The following is a 22,825-nucleotide window of genomic DNA, read 5'->3' as shown; positions in this document are numbered from 1 at the left end:
GTAAGAGTATAAAAATTTTTACAGAAGGTTTTATTTAGATCACTTTAACCCTTTAGTTACCATATTTTCTGTTGAAATGCACTGACTTTGTTTCAATAGGTTTGAAAATAAAGAGTTTAGTAGAGTAACTTTATTAGTATTAAGTTGGTGTTTAACCCTTTTGTTACTAATCCTGCTGAAACCGGCTCTGGCTCTGTAGTACAAATGTCTTATTTTCATAAGTTTTGAATTAGAATCTTCCACCAAACCTTAGTCATAATTTATGTTCCTAACAATAGTTTAATGATAACTAAGTAATTTTACTAAATTTTTTATTATATTTAAAATTAATTGAAAGAAACACAGAGCATCTTGACAGAAATACGGTAACAAAAGGGTTAAAGTCACCATGATATTTTTAACCCTTTTGATATAAATCTGGCTGAAACCGGCTCTGGCTCTGAATACAAATGTCTTGTTTTCATAAGTTTTGAATTGAAATCTTCCACCAAACCTTAGTTACAATTTATATTCCTAACACTAGCTGAATGATAACTAAGTTATTTTACTAAATTCTTTGTTATATTTAAAATAATTGAAAGAAACTCAGAGCATCTCAAAATAAATATAGTAACGGAAGGGCTAAGGCGTCGAGCTGGCAGAATCGTTAGCACGCTGGGTGAAATGCTTAGCAGTATTTTATCTGCTGCTATGTTCTGAGTTCAAGTTCCACCAAGGTCAATTTTGCCTTTCAGGGTCGATTAAATAAGTACCAGTTATGCACTGAGGTCGATGTAATTGACTTAATCCTTTCCTCCAAATTTGAGGCCTTGTACTTCCAGTAGAAAGAATTATTGAGTTGGTGTTTCAAAGATAAATTATCATGAAATTTTAATGAAAGGGTTTAATTTAGATAACTTCAACCCTTTATCTACCATATTCCTGATGAAATTTATTTTGAAAATTATGAACAGGTGCCGGAGTGGCTGTGTGGTAAGTAGCTTGTTTACCAACCACATGGTTCTGGGTTCAGTCCCTCTGCGTGGCACCTTGGGCAAGTGTCTTCTACTATAGCCTCGGGCTGACCAAAGCCTTGTGAGTGGATTTGGTAGACAGAAACTGAAAGAAGCCCGTCATATATATGTATATATATATATATATATATATATATATATATATATATATATATATATGTATGTGTGTGTTTGTGTGTCTGTGTTTGTCCCCCTAGCATTGCTTGACAACCGATGCTGGTGTGTTTATGTTCCCGTCACTTAGCGGTTCGGCAAAACAGACCGATAGAATAAGTACTGGGCTTACAAAGAATAAGTGCCAGGGTCGAGTTGCTCGATTAAAGGCGGTGCTCCAGCATGGCCACAGTCAAATGACTGAAACAAATAAAAGAGTAAAAGAGAGTAACAATTTATTGAATAACTTATAATTATTTAGCTGATGTTCGGAACATTAATTAACAGAAAATTTTGATGAAAAGTTTTAATTCAAATCTCTTTAACTCTTTTGTTTTTATATTCCTCAAGAGATATTCTGTTATTCTTTTACTTGTTTCAGTCATTTGACTGCGGCCATGCTGGAGCACCGCCTTTAGTCGAGCAAATCGACCACAGTACTTATTCTATCGGTCTCTTTTGCCGAACTGCTAAGTGACGGGGACGTAAACACACCAGCATCAGTTGTCAAGCGATGCTGGGGGTCAAACATATACACACACATACATATATATATACATATATACGATGGGCTTCTTTCAGTTTCCATTTACCAAATCCACTCACAAGGCTTTGGTCAGCCCGAGGCTATAGTAGAAGACACTTGCCCAAGGTGCCACGCAGTGGGACTGAACCTAGAACCATGTGGTTGTCAAGCGATGCTAGGGGGACAAACACAGACACACAAACATATACACACACACATGTATATATATATATATATATACATATATACAATGGGCTTCTTTCAGTTTCCGTCTACCAAATCCACTCACAGGGCTTTCATCAGCCCGAGGCTATAGTAGAAGACACTTGCACAAGGTGCCACACAATGAAACTGAACCCGGAACAATGTGGTTGGTAAGCAAGCTACTTACCACACAGCCACTCCTGCGACTATCATTAACTTTTTTATCATTTCACAGCTTATACAGTCAATTTTTAGAGTAAAATTTATAAACCATCATCCATGTGAAATTAGTTTTGTAATGACACATCACACACCACTTAGGTAGGTGTTAGGCACCACAACTGCTTAAAAGGGTGATGTGGTGGTACTAGATATAATCTATAATATAAATTGGACATGGGTGATCATTGTATTCTTTCTTGTCTTGAGGTTCACAGCCAAACGCCTGGGTGGATTTGTGTGAAAAATGGCACACATGTGGTGACGGGTGCATAGATTGGAATGCAGTTTGTGTTTTTTTCTTAGCCCCCATACTTACCGAGAAAATTGATTAAAACTTTTACTAATGGAATTCCCCTGTTTGTTCCACCATTAAAACTACCAGTTGCTCACACAGCCGGCATATACCATTTCGCTAGCAACAAGGGGAGTACAGGATGACAGTCAGCCAAAACTTTCGCTCTCTTCTTTCACCCCTTTGTGGGGTTAATAACCATAATCTTTAGTTACAGTTTCTCATTAAAACTACATAATAGGCAGAATTGTCGGATTAAGACAGTAGGGTGTTTTGAGGGAGATTTGGCAGCTATTTCTTCCAGGTCTAGCTACCAAGTACAGGTCTGAACTTAATTTTCATTTACATATGCCTAACCTAAAATGATCATAGCCACATCATCCAAACCGGGCTTAGCGGCTAGTTACTTATAAGGAGAGCACTAGGCATAACAACTACTTAAAAGGGAGTGTGGGCAATACAAAAAAAAAGGGGTGATTAAGACCAAATGAATGAAGCCATTAGAAGGGTGGGAGGGAGCATTTAGGAAAAAGTCAAAATTGAAGGGATGCTTTGTTTGAACAAAGCCCCCAGAAAAAAAGGATGGGGGGGGTTAAGATCAACTGAATTAAACCATTAGAAGGGTGGGAGGGATTGTCTAGGTATAAGGCAAAATGGTAGGGGTGGGTTGTTTGAACAAAACCCTCAGAAAGGGAAGATGATATGAGCTGTAAATCAGGAAGGGGTTAATAACATGTGGTTAGAAGTAAATGTAGGGAGTGATGAAAAGGGGTGGAGTTGTGGCTGAATTGAGAATTCCAGAATGGACAGTGGATAAGATGAGAGAGAATGGAGCAGGTGTAGGATGCTGGTTTAGGGAGTAGGAGATAATGAGCAAGGCATAGGAGAGGTTAAGAGGGAGATGTAGAGGGGGTACATAAGGGGATAGCTAAATAGTAAACCTTGAATTCTGAGAGAAAAAGTTCTTTTTTTTGTCAGTGATTCAAGAACTTGCTTGGTGATAACAGAGGCTGTGTGGCTTAGTGGTGAGGGTATGATAGTTTGGGGAGTAAGAGATGATGAGCAAGGCATAGGAGAGGTTGAGAGGGAGATGTAGCTAAATAGTAAACCTTGTATTCTGAGAAAAAAAATTCTCCCATCGCAGTTCACCCATCATGCACTCACTACATTGCAGTCCACCTATCTTGCACTCAGTAAATTGCGGTTCACCCATCGAGGTTCACCTATCGTGCACTCAATACACTGTGGATTTTTCTGGCTAATATATATAAATTTATATCGTGGACTCCTCAGTATATGTCAGGATTCTGCGGCCAATGGGCATTTATATTTTTTCAGATTTGAATTATTTTTATGGGAGGTTTTGGAGTGTAACACCTGCGATAGTCGAGGGACCACTGTATATCAAAGGATCAAAAGTCCACCCAGGGTCAGTAACTCATAATGCTAGCTTCCCACATTCTGTTGCATATATACTCCCCCACTCGACAGAGCTTCTTCAGAAACACATGTCTCCAATATTGCTAGGGTTAGTATTAGGGATAGTTTTAGGGTTAGTATTAGGGTTAGGGTTAGAGTTAGGGTTAGTGCTTGGGTTAGAGTTAGGGTAAAGGTTAGTATTAGGGTTAGTGTTAGGGTTAGAGTTAGGGTAAGGGTTAGTGTTAGGGCTATGTTAGGGTTAGTGTTAGGGCTAGTGCTTGGGTTAGAGTTAGGGTCTGGGTTAGTATTAGGGTTAGGTTAGGGTTAGTGTTAGGTTAGTGTTAGGGTTAGGGTAAGGGTTAGTATTAGGGCTAGTGTTAGGGTTAGTGTTAGGGTTAGTGCTTGGGTTAGAGTTAGGGTCTGGGTTAGTATTAGGGTTAGGGTTAGTGTTAGGGTTAGGGTTAGGGTAAGAGTTAGTGTTAGGGCTAGTGTTAGGGTTAGTGTTCTGGTTAGTGTTAGGCTTAGTGTTAGGGTTAGGGTAAGGGTTAGTGTTAGGGTTAATGCTTGGGTTAGTGTCTGGGTTAGAGTTAGGGTAAGGGTTAGTGTTAAGGTTAGGATTAAATTGGAGAGGTGTGTTTCTGAAAACAGCATCCTAGTGACCAAGACAGTAAAAGATATGGGGGTGGGCTGAGATGTTCACAGGCTGACTATGAAGGAGTGATGCTAGAGCTGTGAAATCTTGCATGCCTTAAATTTCAACCCTTCTTATTACCTCCGCCTTAGCAAAGGCAGAGGTATTGTTTTCAGTTGTGTTTGTTTGTTTGACCGCGGACAAGATATCTCAAGAACCGCTGGATGGATTTGGATGAAACTTTCAGGGATGTTTGGTCTGGTTACTGGTATGAACTGATTAGATTTTGGGATCAATCTGGTACTGGACAAGGATTTTGGATTATTTTTCCTGTTTTTTACTTAAATTTTGAGAGTGGTCGGGTTTAATTTTAGTATTCTCGTTTGTGAAAGCAGTCAAGTTTATTTCAGATATTCTCATTTTAAAAATCATCTCTGGCTAACCGTTGAGGGGATGTTGATGTTGTCTTGGCAGAGGTTTGTGCTCTCTGAGTGCTCTTGTTAATAACTGTAGTGATTCTTTCCAGATAAACCCACATCTGATTGTTCAAAGAAGATTTCAAAAGTAACCAGTAGTGACATCTCTTGATGATGAACAAAATTTGGCTTCGTTTTGTTATCAAGTACCTGCATAAAAAGAGGTTAGCCCCCAATGACAGGGTTGCTACATTGGGCTCCAATCTGATCTGGCAAGGTTTCTACAGCTGGATGCTCTTCCTAATGCCAACCACTGTGAGAGTGTAGTGAGTGCTTTTTACGTGCCATTGGCACATGCATATCATCACCATCATTTAACCTATTTCTTTACTACCCTCAAGGGGCTAAACACAGAAGGGACAAACAAGGCCAGACAAACGGATTTAGTCGATTATATCGACCCCAGTGCGTAACTGGTACTTATTTAATCGACCCCGAAAGGATGAAAGGCAAAGTCGACCTGGGCGGATTTTGAACTCAGAACGTAGCGGCAGACGAAATACTGCTGAGCATTTCGCCCGGCGTGCTAACGTTTCTGCCAGCTCGCCGCCTTCTTTTAACGCCATCATTTAACCCTTTCGTTACCAACCCGGCTGAAACCGGCTCTGGCTCTGAGTACAAATGTTTAGTGTTCATAAGTTTATGTTCCTAACACCAGCTGAATGATAACTAAGTTATTTTACTAAATTCTTTGTTATATTTAACCCTTTAGTGCTCAGATTATTCTATCAAACATAATGCTTATTGATTCCCATTGATTTGAATTAATCATGCATTATCTCGTATCTTCAAGATCTTGATGGTGCAATTACTTAATGTAGAATAACATTGTAGGGTAGGTGTGAGAGCCTGGATCTGGTCAGTTTGAACATAAAACAGATTAACTATTTTGGTTGGATATGGCCGGTTTAAATACTAAAGGGTTAAAGTAATTGAAAGAAACACAGAGCGTCTCAAAATAAATACGGTAATGAAAGGGTTAACATCCATCATCATCATCATTTAACATCTGCTTTCCATGATGGCATGGGTTGGATGGTTTGATAGGAGCTGACTAGGTAGAAGACTACACCAGGTTTCTGTGTCTGTTTTGGCATGGTTTTTATGACTGGATGCTCTTCCTAACACCAACCACCCCACAGAGTGAACTCAATGCTCTTTATATGGCACCATCACAGATGAGGTCTGTCTTGGCATGGGTTTAGAGCTGGATGCCCTTCCTAACACCAACCACCCAGCAGAATGGACTCAATGCTCTTTATATGGCACCATCACAGATGAGGTCTGTCTTGGCATGGGTTTTAGAGCTGGATGCCCTTCCAAATGCCAACCACTTTACAATGTGGACTGAGTGCTTTTTACATGGCACCAGCACAGGCGAGATCAGTTTTGTATTGAAAAATAAAAATTTATTTTATGGTTTGTTATTGTTTATATTTTGAATTACTCTTTTACTTGTTTCAGTCATTTGACTGCGGCCATGCTGGAGCACCGCCTTTTAGCTGAGCAAATTGACCCCAGGACTTATTCTTGTAAGCCCAGTACTTATTCTATCGGTCTCTTTTGCCGAACCGCTAAGTTACAGGGACGTAAACACACCAGCATCGGTTAACAAGCACAGACACACAAATACACACACACATATACAATGGGCTTCTTTCAATTTCCATCAACCAAATCCACTCACAAGGCTTTAGTCAGCCTGGGGCTATAGTAGAAGACACTTGCCCTAGGTACCACAACCCAGAACCATGTGGTTAGGAAGCAAGCTTCTTACCACAGCCATCCCTGTGCCTATATGCATATATCAGTCATTTGACTGCGGCCATGCTGGAGCACCGCCTTTTAGTCGAGCAAATCAACCATCAACCCCAGGACTTATTCTTTGTAAGTCTAGTACTTATTCTATCGGTCTCTTTTACGGGGACGTAAACACACCAGCATCGGTTGTCAAGCGACGTTGGGGGGGGGGGGACAAACACAGACACGCAAACATACACACACATACATATAAACTTGTACTTGTACTTGTGGCGACATTCACCCTGGGCGGGTTGAGTCGGCTTCTTCTACCACCCTCGAGTCATCTTGAACCATGGCAGTGGAAGAAGTTTCTTGGGAATATGTATTTCACAAGCGGTCCCCAACAATCCTGCATGTGGAGACATCCTGTTTGCTGCAGATTGTCCGCAGACGCAGGGACAGAACGACCGAGGAGCCGCCGGTTGCCGAAACAGACACTCTGAAGATTTTCACCAGAGCCCCATCTGCCGGGTTGTGGCCCTAATACCACTCGGTGTCAGACCAATCCGTCTTGGGTGGCCCTACCAGGAACCAAAGTTCCCGACGGCATAGCTCTGACACTACCTGTTGCCAGTGTCCCTGCCACGGTGAGGAGGGGATGGATTTTGGGGACGCATATATATATATATACACATATATACATGCAACGGGCTTCTTTCAGTTTCTGTCTACCAAATCTGCTCACAAGGCTTTGGTCGGCCCGAGGCTATAGTAGAAGACACTTGCCCAAGGTGCCACGCTGTGGGAATGAACCTGGAACCTATTTCTTTATTACCCACAAGGGGCTAAACACAGAGGGGACAAACAAGGACAGACATAGGTATTAAGTCGATTACATCGACCCCAGTGCGTAACTGGTACTTAATTTATCGACCCCGAAAGGATGAAAGGCAAAGTCGACCTCGGCGGAATTTGAACTCACAACGTAACGGCAGACGAAATACCGCTAAGCATTTCGCCCGGCGTGCTAACGTTTCTGCCAGCTTGCCGCCTTATTTGAACCTGGACCATGTTATGAACTTTTCAGCTGACTGGAGTCAATTTGTTTGAGTAAAATCCTTCAAAGCAGTGCTCCAGCATGACCATGATCCACTGACCGAAGCGAGTGAAAGATAAAAGATGTAGCTCAATAGGAGTAGACCTGAGCATGGGGTTAAATAAACAATAGCAATAAGCTATATCTTTGAACATATGCCAACAGGACAGGAGCTGGCCAGGCACTATACCACAACCACTACTACTACCACCACCACCACAACTGCCTCTACTACTACTACCACCACCACAACCACTACTGCCTCTACTACTACTACCACCACCACAACCACTACTGCTACTATCACCATCACAACCACTACTACTACCACCACTACAACTACTACTACTGTTACCACCACCACCACCACTTCTACTACTACTACCACCACCACAACCACCAACACTACCAAAATCGTTAGGACTAGGGACTAAACAACAGCAGTTACTACCACTTCCACAACTACTATTACTACTACCACCACCACAACCACTACTGCCTCTACTACTACTACCACCACTACTGCCTCTACTACTACTACCACCACCACTACTGCCTCTACTACTACCACCACCACAACCACTACTACTGTTACCACCACCACCACTTCTACTACTACTACCACCACCAACACTACCAAAATCGTTAGGACTAGGGACTAAACAACAGCAGTTACTAACCACTTCCACAACTACTATTACTACTACCACCACCACAACCACTACTACCACCACTACTGCCTCTATTACTACTACCACCACCACTACTGCCTCTACTACTACTACTACCACCACCACTACTGCCTCTACTACTACCACCACCACCACTTCTACTACTACTACCACCACCACAACCACCAACACTACCAAAATCGTTAGGACTAGGGACTAAACAACAGCAGTTACTAACCACTTCCACAACAACTACTACTACTTCTACTACAACTACTACCACCACCACTACTACTATCACAACGAATACGACGACCACTACTATTGCTATAACAACTACTACTACCGCTACTACTACTAATGCTTATACTACTTGGAGTTAAAACAGTACTACAACCACCACCACCACTACCACCGCAACAATAACAACTACTACTAGAATCAGAGAAAGTACAGAGAAAGAGCAATGAAATTCCTTCAAATAGCGTCTTTCTTTGAAAATAAAAATGGAAGGACGCCTTTAGGGTTTGTAAATCCAGGGAAAAATAAAGAAAAACCTAAACCGAAGGTGAGATGGTCCGGGCGAGACTGTCTTTGATCGTCATAAAGAAGATTTTGCTCGATTTGGGTTGACCTGTGGCTAAACAACAACTACGTCTGTTGTATCTACTATTACCGCTACTCCTCCTACCACGCTGTTGCTACTACTGCTTCTGCCACCACCACCGCCGCCGCTGCCATCACCACCACCATCTCCATTACTGTTACTGCTTCTACTTGCCAACACCGCTGTCGCCGTCGTCGACTTCAGCAGCAGTAGGAGTAGTAGTAGTAATAGTGGTGTGATCCTCGTCATTAGCATCGTCGTCGTCGTCATCCACCTCCTCCTCCTACTCATCATCAGCAGCAGATACAGTAGTAGTAATAGCAATACCGCCATCGCCATCATCATCGGTAGTAGTGGTAGCAGTAGCAGTAGTAGTATTACACTCATCACCACCACCATCATCATCATCATCATTAGCAGCAGATATAGTAGTAATAGTAAACATCACCACTATCACCAGCATCATCATTATCATCAGAGACAGCAGTAGTAGTTGTAGTAATAATAGTAGCAATCGTCGTCGTCATGGTATCTTCGTCACCACCACCACCATCATCATCATCATTCTCATTAGCCGCAGATAGTGTAGTATTAATATGACCACCACCACCACCACCACCACCACTACCATCATCATCATTAGCAGCAGATATAGTAGTGACAGTAAGACCACCGCCACCACCACCACCACCACCACCATCATCACCACTGTGAGGTGTAGTAGTAGTAGTATCATCGCTTCACCACCTCCACCCATATCACCATCATCACCACCATCATCATCACTACCAGCAGCACCACTAGCAGTAGCACTTATAGTGGTGGTGGTGATGGTGGCGATGGTGCCGTGCCGCCGCCTTCGCCCTCACGTGAATATGCCTAGCAAAACGTATCGCTTACCATCGTCGACCAATCAAATGGCTGTATTGTCGAGAATGGGACAAATTGTTTGAACGGGAGTCATACTGACAGGGAGGAGGGGGAAGTAGGTCAGTGATATGGCTATGAGAGATTTGTTATTAAGACCTGCTGTTAGAGAGCTTGATAGATAGATAGATAGATAGATAGACAGATACACAGATAGATACATAGACAGATAGATAGATAGATAGATAGATAGATAGATAGATAGATAGATAGATAGACGGATACACAGATAGATAGATAGACAGATACACAGATAGATAGATAGACAGATAGATAAATAGATAGATAGATAGACGGATACACAGATAGATAGATAGATAGAGAAATAAATAGATAGATAGATAGACAGATAGATAGACAGATACACAGATAGATAGACAGATAGAGAAATAGATAGACAGGTTCACAGATAGACAGATACACAGATAGAGAAATAGATAGACGGATACAGAAATAGATAGACAGGTTCACAGATGGATAGATAGATAGACATAGAGATAGATAGAGAAATAGATAGACAGACAGACGGATACAGACATAGATAGACAGGTTCACAGATAGATAGATAGATAGACAGACAGATAGACAAACAGATTCACAGATAAATAGATAGATAAGGAGACATAGATAAGAAATAGAAACGGAGGGAAATAAATAGGTAGATAGAATGGAGAGAGATAGAGATAGCGATAGGCAGAATAGAATAGATTGAGTGAGATACATGGGAAGACAACGAGAGATAGGTGGACAGATACAACTTGACTGAGGGAGATAAATAGATAAATAGCTTGATAGAAAGCGGGAGATAAGATAGATAGATAGAATATACAGATAAATAGATAGATTAGATAGATAGGGTAAATAGAGGGAGATAGATAAAATACTAAACGAAAGAGTGGGAGATGGTAGATAGATAAAGAGAGATAATCAGAGAAAGGGAAGAGAGAGTGAGAGAATTATAGTGTGTATTATATATAGAAATATTAAAAGATAAAAATAAGATAGCACACGCATATATATGTGTTTATATTTATATATATATATATATGTGTGTGTGTAAGGGGCAGAGAGAAACAGAACGAATACGGGAGAATAGATAGGGAAGTAGAAGAGGAAGAGAGATAAAGTGATCGAATTGAGTGAGGGTTATATAACCAGGAAGAGCTGGAAGCCACTTGAATGAAGGTTACCTGTGTATATATATATGAGTGTGTGTGTGTGTGTGTGAAAAGAGATAGAATAGGGAAAATACGGAGAACGAATTGAGTGAAGGTAATAAATCGAGAAGGATAGGAGTGATAGAAAGAAAGAAAGTGAGAGAGAGAGAGAGTGAGAATTAAGTAGGTGTTGTATGTAGAGTGAAAGCTATGAAGAGAGCGACGTGAGTGAAGGTTATATGTCGAGGGTGGAAGATATGGGAAATGAGAGAGGGAGGAAGGAAGATATGAGTTACAAAGCGGAAGAAACCATATGAGTGAAGGTTATATATATATATGTATACATGTATGTGTGTATGTTATGTATATGTATATATATATATATATATATATATATATATATATATATATATATATATATATATATATATTATATATATATATATATAATGTATAATACATACAGACATATATAAGGAAAAAGGTGGAAGATATAAAAAAAAGATAGTTTCGAGTGACGGTTATATGTCAAGGAGAGTTGGCGCTATTTGAGTGATGGCTCTCGATATATATATGTGAGAAGGGACATTGGAAGGTAGATAGGGTAACATGAGTGAAGATGTATATATATATATATATATATATATATATATATATATATATATGAAAGAGATAGAAAGAGTGAGAGTTATAGCAACACGAATAAGAGTGAGAGTGAGAGAGTGATGTGAGTAAAGGTTATATGTCGAAACGAGACAGTGGGTAATATACAAAGAGAAGGAGAGAGATGTGAGTTTTATTGATCAATTTGAGTGAAGGTTATACATATATAAATTTGGCATGGACACATGGAGTGAATTCAGCGAGGGTAGTCTACGGGATTGAAACAATCCCAGTACTTGCTGGATAATTTATTTTATCGACCTCAGAAAGAATGAAGGGCAAAGTTAACCCTCAGCTGGATTGAACCCACAATTTGAACATATGCCTCAGCCCATAAACCATTCGGATAGTGGAACGAATTTCGATTAACGTTGAGAGCTGGAGACCCTTTGTGGGAAGGGGAAAAAGGAAATGAATAATTTCTCTTTACGACGGAAGTTTGTGCCCGTAACGCGAAGCCCTCCTTTCTTCGTTATTACATTGTTTAAAAGAGTTATTAAAATTTTTTCTTTACCGACGTAGAAAAATATCACTAATTGCCTCGGATTAAACTATATAAATTATATTTCAATGGAAGGACAGAAGGAAACTGTAAGAGAAAGGGAGAGGGTATGAGGAACTATGAAAAGATGAGCTGGTATTTGGCACCAGGCTACCTTAGTCCACTGAGCTGGACTGAGATCAAAGACATTGTAGCCATGACCATCTCGCCTTTTTAGGGGTCATATAGAACATACATCTATCGAAGATCTCTTTTTGTTTTCTCTCTCTCTCTCTCTCTCGAAACGTCGGATGTGATTTGAAGATTTTGCTGCTATTTCTAGCACAGAATAGGGGCCCTTTTACCCTCTGCAAACAGGGAAGTAGTGCGTAGTTTAGAGTTGGGGGAAAGGAAAAGCTGATAGAAAGGAAGACCACACATATATATATACTATGTCTACTATCTTACATATTGAGTATGCTTTTTTCTGCCTTATGAGATCTTAGACAAGTATACATAGTTTGAGTGTGGGTGGTAGATATAAAGACAGCGCCAAAGTGTGTTAAAAATTGTGTGTGTATATGTGTATGTATGCGTGTGTGATATATATATATATATATACATACAAACACACAAGTATATATACAACTATATATGTATTAATATATATACATATATAGTTGTATATATACTTATTTATATATAATCTCTACTGACATATACATATATATACATATGTGTGTGTATATGTCTGTATATATGTATATATATGTATGTATATGTCTGTAGAGATTATATATAAATATATTACATATTTGTGTGTTTATATTTATACATGTTTATGAGTAAATTTTCTATCACAAACACTCATTATATATATATATATATATATATATATATATATATATAATATATATATATATATATACATACATATATACACATACATATCTACTGAGAGAAAGAAAGAAAGAGGATATAAAGATATGATACGAAAAAAAAAGTACCGAACACATAACATATACATACATCTACATACAACGTACACATACAAAGCATATACTCACACATACACACATATACATACGCAATAATTTACACCCAGGATATAACAATAAGCCCTTCTACAACATACCACTTCTAGGCACCCGGTTTTGTTCCTATCCACCCGTTTGTCCTTATAATACTTAAGAAAGAAAAAAAATCTACAAAGAATTTTGTAATAAATGATTCTCTGCTGCCTTCCATTATTTAACCTCTTTTTTTCCCCCTTTAAATCCGTGTTTTTATAGATAAGCAAATAAATTTGAAGGCGACACGAAATACCCCATACACACACATATATATACATACACAGTGTGTAGTTTATATGTATGTATATACTGTGTGTATATATATGTATATAATTCTTTACTACCCACAAGGGGCTAAACATAGAAGGGACAAACAAGTACAGACATAGGTATTAAGTCGATTACATCGACCCCAGTGTATAACTGGTGCTTATTTAATCGACCCCGAAAGGATGAAAGGCAAAGTCGACCTCGGCGATATATGTATATATACACACGTTCGACATGTGCCCTGATATAGAAAAAATGCTATTTGATATAAAGAGACCCCAAAAAGTAAATAAATGAAGCCAAAACAATAATAGAGACGAATAATATTAAAATCTTTATGATTGATATCGCTTAATAATGATAACGATAATATTGATATTAATAATAATGATAACGATAATATTGATATTAATAATAATAATAACGATAATTATTATTATTAATAATAATAATAACGATAATTATTATTATTAATATGACTAATCGTAAAAGCTATTACAAATAGTGATAATGATTTATGATATGTAATTATAATACTCATAATCATATATGTATTTGTTATAAATAATATTCATGGCGTTTTTTAATGATAATATTGATTTATATATTTATTATAAATAGCGATAACGTTGATAATGATAAATAATAATGATTTCCAACATTGGTACAAAGCCATAATAAATTTAGAGGGGAAGAAGGTGAGAGTGTGTGACTTTCATGCCTGCAGTAATAATAATAATTAAATACTTAATCAACGCTGAAAATCCCGTCAGATGTCGCTGTGCTGAACCTGTCATCCCCCCAGTGGAAAAAAAAGTGGACCTGCTCCCCCTACATACCCCGAATCTCTCGTCGCTGGCTGACATGAGAACGAGGCCAGCGTCTGTTTATTTCGTGGCCGCCATATTAGCTGTGGCCAATTGTTCAATGAAGCAGCGTGAGAGTGGAAGGAAGAGGCTTTAGCGAGGGGGTAGGGGGAGAGGGAGAAATGCATGTATGTGTGCGTAGAGAGAGAGGGAGGGAGTGATGCGAAAGAAAGGCAGAAAGGTGAAGAGAAGAAGGGGAGGAGAGGCGAAAGAAAGACACATATGTAACTGTAAATCTCTCTCTCTCTCTCTCTCTATATATATATATACACATATATATATATGTAGTCACACATATACAGAAGAAAGAAAAGGTGAAACATATGTGTATATATAAAGTGAGGGCAAAGCTGCACGTATACTTCACATATACATACACACAAACACTGATATATATATATATAAGAAAGGAAAGGTGAAAGAAAGATATATAAAAAGAGAGGGAAAAGCGGCGAGAGAAAGAAGTATGGACATGTAGAGAGAGGGGTGAAGGGGAGGCGAGAGAAATAGAGTGTGAGATACATATAGAGAGGGTGAGAGAGAAGAAAAGAAAGTGTAAGGCTAGTGAGGAAAAAAAAAGTGTAAGAGTGACAATGTGTGTTATTCAGAACAAAAAAAAAAGAGAGAATAAGTTTTTTTTTCTGAGAAATAAAGAGAAAATGGAAAGAAATTGTATCACTGCCGAAAAAATTTTGTAGTTAGATAGATAGAGAGAAAGAGTAAAAGAGAAAAAGGAGAGGGAGGATATGGAATAAGAGAGAGGGGTTTGATGAAAACAAAAGAGAGGGAGTGAGAGTAAAGGAGAGTCGCGTAGTGAGTAAGACAGAGAGGGAGGGAGGAAAGACGGTGAAAGAAGAAAAGAGGTATAGAGAGGGAGGGAGGAAAGACGGTGAAAGAAGAAAAGAGGTATAGAGAGGGAGGGAGGAAAGAAGGTGAAAGAAGAGACGTATAGAGAGGGAGCGAGGAAAGATGGTGAAAGAAGTAAAGACGTATAGAGAGGGAGCGAGGTAAAACGGTGAAAGAAGAAAAGAGGTATAGAGAGGGAGGGAGGAAAGACGGTGAAAGAAGTAAAGAGGTATAGACAGGGAGGGAGGAAAGACGGTGAAAGAAGTAAAGAGGTATAGAGAGGGAGGGAGGAAAGACGGTGAAAGAAGAAAAGAGGTATAGAGAGGGAGGGAGGAAAGACGGCGAAAGAAGAAAAGACGTATAGAGAGGGAGGGAGGAAAGACGGTGAAAGAAGTAAAGGCGTATAGAGAGGGAGCGAGGAAAGACGGTGAAAGAATAAAAGACGTATAGAGAGGGAGCGAGTTATTAAAATAAAAAGAGTAAGAGTTAATAGAGAGGGTGACACCATTTTGGATTTTTTTGGGGGAAAAAGTCAAATGGAGCCGAAGCTTGGTTGATTATAGTTACCAATTGAGCATTTGAGCAGCGGAAAAGGAGTATATATAATAATTAATAGAGAGGAGGTGTATATATGAGTAAGTAAAGCATGAAATATTTCTTCCCATACCATTAGATTATGAGATATATCCGCGTAAAGTGAGAGATATGTGGAGAAAATCTGTCTTCTTGTGGTTATTGTGTGTGTAGTATGGTGGCCTCTATGTCTGTCTCTCTCTCTCTCTGTATATACACACTTCTGTGTCCATATATTACATTTACTGCTATATATATGTGTATACAGCCGTACATATATGCCTACATACTGCCATATATGTCTATATACACACATATATATATATATATACACCATTATATACACATATATACACCATTATATACATATATATATATGTATATATGAGGCTAGAGTGTGTGTGTATATTATGTCTATACATGTCTATATATGTATATACAACCATACATATATGCTTACATACTGCCATATATGTCTATATACACACATATATATATATATATATATATACACCACTATATCTATAGATATATACACCATTATATACACACACATATATTATATATATATATGAGGCTAGAGCTATATGTATGTGTATACTGTTATATGTCTATACAACCATACATATATGTCTATATACACCACTATATCTATAGATATATACACACATATATATATATAAGGATAGAGCTATATGTGTGTGTATATTATATGTATATACAACCATACATATATGCCTACATAATACCATATATATACACCACTATATCTATAGATATATACACACATATATATAAGGATAGAGCTATATATGTGTATATATGTATAAAAATATGTATACATGTGTCTATACACCATACATATATGCCTACATAATGCCATATATGTCTATATACACCACTATATCTATAGATATATACACCATTATATATACACACACACACACACACACACACATATATATATGGGGCTAGAGCTATATGTGTGTGTATATATGTATAAAAATATGTATACATGTCTATACACCATACATATATGCCTACATACTGCCAAATATGTCTATATACACATATATATATAAGGATAGAGCTATATGTGTGTGTGTATATATTATATGTATACATGTGTCTATATATATGTATATACAACCATACATATATGCCTACATAATACCATATATGTATATATATACATATATACACTACTATATCTATAGATATATACACCATTATATATATGAGTATAGAGCTATATGTGTGTGTGTGTATATATTATATGTATACATGTGTCTATATATATGTATATACAACCATACATATATGCCTACATAATACCATATATGTATATATATACATATATACACTACTATATCTATAGATATATACACCATTATATATATGAGTATAGAGCTATATGTGTGTGTGTGTATATATCTATAAAAATATGTATACATGTGTATCTATACACCATACATATATGCCTACATACTACCATATATGTCTATATATATACACAAATATATATCAGGATAGAGCTATGTGTGTGTGTATATAATATGTATAAAAATATATATACATGTGTGTCTATGCTATTATGTCTATATATATATATATATGTATATACAACCATACATATATGCCTACATACTACCATATATGTCTATATACACATATATACACCACTATATCTACAGATATATACACCATTATATATACACATATATATGAGGATAGAGCTATATATGTGTGTATATTATATGTATAAAAATATGTATACAGTCATGTATATATACATTGTGTGTGTATACTGTTATATATGAATTTGTGTGTTTATTTCTATGTCTTAGTATATTTACTGCGATATATATATTTATATATGTGTGTGTGTATATAACACATATATATACGGCTATCTATATATCTTATGTATTTGTGCGTGTATATATTATGTATATTATATATATATATATATATATATATATATATATATATATATATGCAGTAAGGTGTATAAGTATATATATATATATAATATATACACATTCACATATATACACATAAATGTGTGTGTATATATATGCTATAGTGGCGTTTGTATCCAACAGTACGATCCTCAGAAATATATACACATTTATGTCTATATATAGTGGTGGTATGGTGATGGTACTCTGTGTGTGTGTATATAGATACTTTATAAGGCGCTACGCTGGCATGTATGTATGCGTCTTTGTGTGTATATATATATATATATACACACAAATATGTATATATAATGCTGTGTGGATATGTATATATATTGTATGGTGTAGAAGATATTGTGTATATGTATAGATACACTGCTAGTGTGATATGTATGGTATGTGCTATATATATATATATATATATATATATATTATATATACACTCACTAATATATATAGTGTGTAGTATTTTATGTCTATATAATTTTGTATAGTGTGGTTGGTTTTATGTAGATTTTATATAATGTATATATAGTGAAATATTTTGTGTGGTATGTATTTAAATGTAATGTGGAGTGGGTATGTGTATATATATATATCTCTATATATATATATATATCTATATATATATATATATATATATATATATATACACCCTCTCGTATGTGTGATGTTATGTATGTAGGGCTTGTGATGTGTGTATGGCCACACACACACACATATATATAATGGTGTGTATATATGTGTGGTATGTTTATGGTATGTATATATAGTGTAGTGTGTTTATGTTTATACACACATACATAGTAGCATGCTAGATGGAATTTGCTGTATGAATATATACACACGTCAACCGTAAATCGAGCAAGCCTAAGGTTCAGATTTGCGTTCCTACCGTGACTACCCTGTCTTTTTGTTTCGACGTAGTGTATCTATGAGTATCACCAAACGTGTCCGTCCTAACTTTATGAAGGTAAGCTGTGAATAAAGAGAGATTTGACTGCTTTTTCTAGCAGCCTTAGCGACCACGTAGGTGCACCTTTGCCTCCCCTGATAGTGTATGTTGGCGTATATATACATACACATATATATATATATATATATATAGTGTGTGTGTATAATCTACCCTAATATACATATTTTCCAGTGTTGCGGTGTGTATACTGTTATTTTGTGTCGTGTACATTGTGCAGAGAAGGCATATCCTGGAGATGTGTGTATATATATATATATACATACATGTATTGTGGCATATTTCTGGTATGTATAGAGATGTGTAAATAGCCTGCTATGTGTATAGCGATCTATATATTTGTGTGGTAGATGGTAAAGTATATATATATATATATATATATATAGGCCTATATGCTGTATATACTCAGCTGTTTGTATAGAATATATATACACTGTATATTTGCTGTATGATATCCATTGTTGTGTGTGATTTATCGCCTAGTGATTCTGCTTGTAAATATTTACACGCCAAATGTGTGTTTATATCTACACACATCTGTCGAATATCCAATACATATCTTTCATTGTGTATACACACACAAACGAACATATATATATATATATATATATATATATATATATATATAAATACACACACACTTTCTGTGTAAATTCTTATATTTTTTTTCCCTTCTGATATAATTTCAAACAATATGGCTTTCTTCTGAGACTTGTGTACCGAATTACTAATAATATTATTATTTCGAGTTGCGTAGCCGCGGGTCAACCCTGATCGAGTGTACGGGATCTACATGTGACTCAGAGCTGTTACTTCCGTGGCCATCCCGCCTTTTTGCGTGTTATGGAACTTACATATAAAGAAGCTTGTGGGGTTCGATGGATATTTTGGTTAGAGTTTCTAGCAGGTAAACCCGACCACGTAGACGGGATTCCCTCTTAATTCGATTCTGTTGTTGTTGTTTTTCTGAAAGGCCCACACCTACCTGGTTTGCCCTCTGATCCGGGAGCCCCAGTGCAAAAGACGTTCCGGTTGTGGCCATCTCCTGTATTTTCACCAAGACATTTTATTTACCACGTTGTATAATATGTCCTTGTTTTTTTTTTCTCCTTTTCCATAATAGTCGGGTGTGATTGAAGGAAAATTTAGCACAAACTCAGCGATCACGTACAAGGCAGACATTTATTATGAATGTTTTCCCCCCTTACTTCTCACTTAAAATACTCAACCATCTTAAGAAACGTGACCCACACTGCCTGTTCTTGGGGGTCTTTTCCTGATCCCTTTCATTATTTTTTTATTAAGGTTTAAATCCCCAGAAACGAGACGTACTTAGCGCTGCTGTTGACGGTGTAAAGCAAATCCGACTCCACATGCTTGTACGATTGTAGTTGTTAGACCCAGGTCAACACTGATCGGGTAGATCTCAGATCAAAGCCTTTTCGGGCATGACCATCTCGTCTTTTATTTTAAGACATTTTGTATCTAGAACTACGATATGTGTTTTTCCTTATTGTTTACGTTACGGGTGTAATTCGGGTGGTGGTGGTGGTGGATATTTAGGTACTAGGGATGTAAGCTGAAGGAAACTCGGGTCACCATTTGTAAGAGGAAGTCGACCAACCGCATAGGGGCCCCCACCTCTCCGGCTTGTTTCTACTAGTTTAAAAAAACGTGGGCTCCCATTTTAAAAGACGGTTGAGTAGTTTTGTTGAATGAAATCTGACTGCTTCTTTCAGCAGGTCCCCTTGTTTAACCCCGCGTCAATCCTGATCGAATAACATCTATTATGATCTAAAGTATGCCAGACGTGAGCAACCCGCATTTTGTTTTAGGGGCTTGTAAGAAAGATTACAATGTCTAATGCGTTCTTTTGTTACTTCAAACCTTTGTTTATATATATATATATATATAATATATATATATATATATATATATATATATTATATATATATATATATTAGAGAGAAAGAGAGGATGCGACTTGAAGGGGCTTTGGACGCTATCACGTAAAGGTTTCCTTGTTTTGTGTGTTAATGTGGGAGAATCTGATTGTATTTAGGAGTCATCCTTCCGGAGTGGATAAATAACCAGTGAAGTGCAGAGGTCTGTTTAATATTCCTATAAGAGTATACGATATTTTTTTTTAACGGAATTAGAATAATAATACTTAAGACTAAGGTTTGAGTGGCTCTCGTTAACTACTAGGATTTTGAGTTTGATGAGAGAGAAAGAAGAGAGCTAGCTCTCTCTCTCTGATTGCTACATTCAGCAGGTCGGCCGACTACACATAAAATATAAAGCTCCCTCGTTCGTTCGGTGTTTGTGTGTATGTGAGACAGCGAAAGAGAGAGAGAGCGAGCTAGTGAAGTAAAGTGAGTGGATAGAGGCTGACTGTGTGTTCGTTGTTTGTGTAAAGAGTAGCTTCCTTTACAAGGCTTGTGTGGCTCTTTCCTTCATTTTTCAAGTTACAACTAGAGAGAGAGAAAGCTTTCTTTTGACTGCTAGACTGAGTAGGTCGAGCAACTAACAAAACTACACACAAGTATAAAGCTCCCTCGCTGGCTTGTAGTTATTTGTTGTGTGTGTGAGAGATAGTGGAGCGAGTGAAAGCTGGTGTGGTGGTCGGTGCGGGCGCCATTTTTGTTTTCCTCTGTAAAAATGGCCGCCACATCTTGCTGATTTCTTAACACAGACGCCATTTTCATACATTTTTCCTTCCTCTGCACTCACTTCGTACAAATGTCTGAATACACGATAATATAGAATATATATTGTACACACACACATATATCTATATATGTATCATTTACATATTTATATATATATATGTAGGCTTGTATCTACACATGTATCTTCACAAATTTCATGTGTACACAATTTTATTAATATGGATGTGTGTGTATGTATGTGCACATGTATGCACACAAATTTCTTATGTCTGTACACAATTATATGGATATGTATGTGTGTGTGCACTATGCATATATGTATCTACACAAATATGCGCACAAATTTCATATGTACACAGTAATGTGGATATATGTGGGTGAATATATACATATAATTTACACTATATGTATCTATACATGTATATTTGTGTGTGTATACTCACATGTATATATGCGTGTTACTGGTTTCATTCATTGGACAACGGCCATATTGGAGCAACCCACCGCTCCCACTATTCATTTTATCATCTCTTGAACTGCTAAATTACATTTCACAAAAGCACACGGCATAAACAAGACTGGTGTAAACATGAGTACACACACACACGGCGGGCTTCAGCACAATATCCGTTTATCAGATTCCATTCTCAGTGTGTTGACCAAACCGAGGTAGTGTTGAGACACTGCCTCTATAGTAGAGGGTGATGTGGGATTGAACCTGAAGCCACGAAGTTGTGAACAATGCTTTTTTTAACCTTACAGCTGTTTCTGGTATGTGTAGATGTATGTATGTATCCAGGACCGCCTTAGCAGTATTGTAGGCTCCTGGGAAATCAGTGTACTGGGACCTGTAGTATTTATTGACAACGAAGGTGCATGGCTTGGCGGATAGAATATCTGATTCACAGTCGTAAGATCCTGTTTGATTTCTGGTGGGCTGTTGTGTTCTTGAGCAAGACACTTCATTTCACATTGCTCCAGTTCACTCAGCTGACAAAAATGAGTAGTACCTGTATTTCAAAGGGCCAGCCTTGTCATTTTCTGTCGTGTGTCATACGGAATCTCCTTGAGAGCTACGTCAAAGGTACGCATGTCTGTGGAGTACTCGGCCATTTGCATGTTAGTTTTATAAGCAGGCTTTTCTGTTGATCTGATCAACTGGAACCCTCAACGTCAAGGTGCGTGGCTAAGTGGTTAGGATATTCAGCTCAAAATCATAAAGTGGTGGGTTTCATTCCTGGCAATGTAGTGGGTCCTTGAGCAAGTCCCTTCATTTCATGTTGCTCCCATCCACTCAGCTGGCAAAAGTT

The 22,825-nt window shown here is 37.5% G+C and overlaps 1 protein-coding gene across 6 annotated transcripts in view; it reads left to right on the top strand.

The window, feature by feature from the left end:
* The first annotated feature begins 15,820 nt into the window (after positions 1-15,820).
* The window catches only part of LOC115225096 (histone acetyltransferase KAT6B), a 155,618-nt gene continuing 148,613 nt past the window's right edge, over positions 15,821-22,825 (top strand). For all 6 annotated transcript variants that reach the window (XM_029796023.2, XM_029796021.2, XM_036513985.1 and 3 more), the window contains exon 1: positions 15,821-15,971. The gene's annotated coding sequence lies outside the window, so the exon portion shown is untranslated. The remainder of the gene's footprint in view (positions 15,972-22,825) is intronic.

Source organism: Octopus sinensis, linkage group LG27, assembly GCF_006345805.1.
Source record: "Octopus sinensis linkage group LG27, ASM634580v1, whole genome shotgun sequence".
NCBI lineage: Eukaryota > Metazoa > Mollusca > Cephalopoda > Octopoda > Octopodidae > Octopus > Octopus sinensis.
Note: the sequence above shows the minus strand (reverse complement) of the source record. Positions and strands in the feature narration are given on the sequence as shown.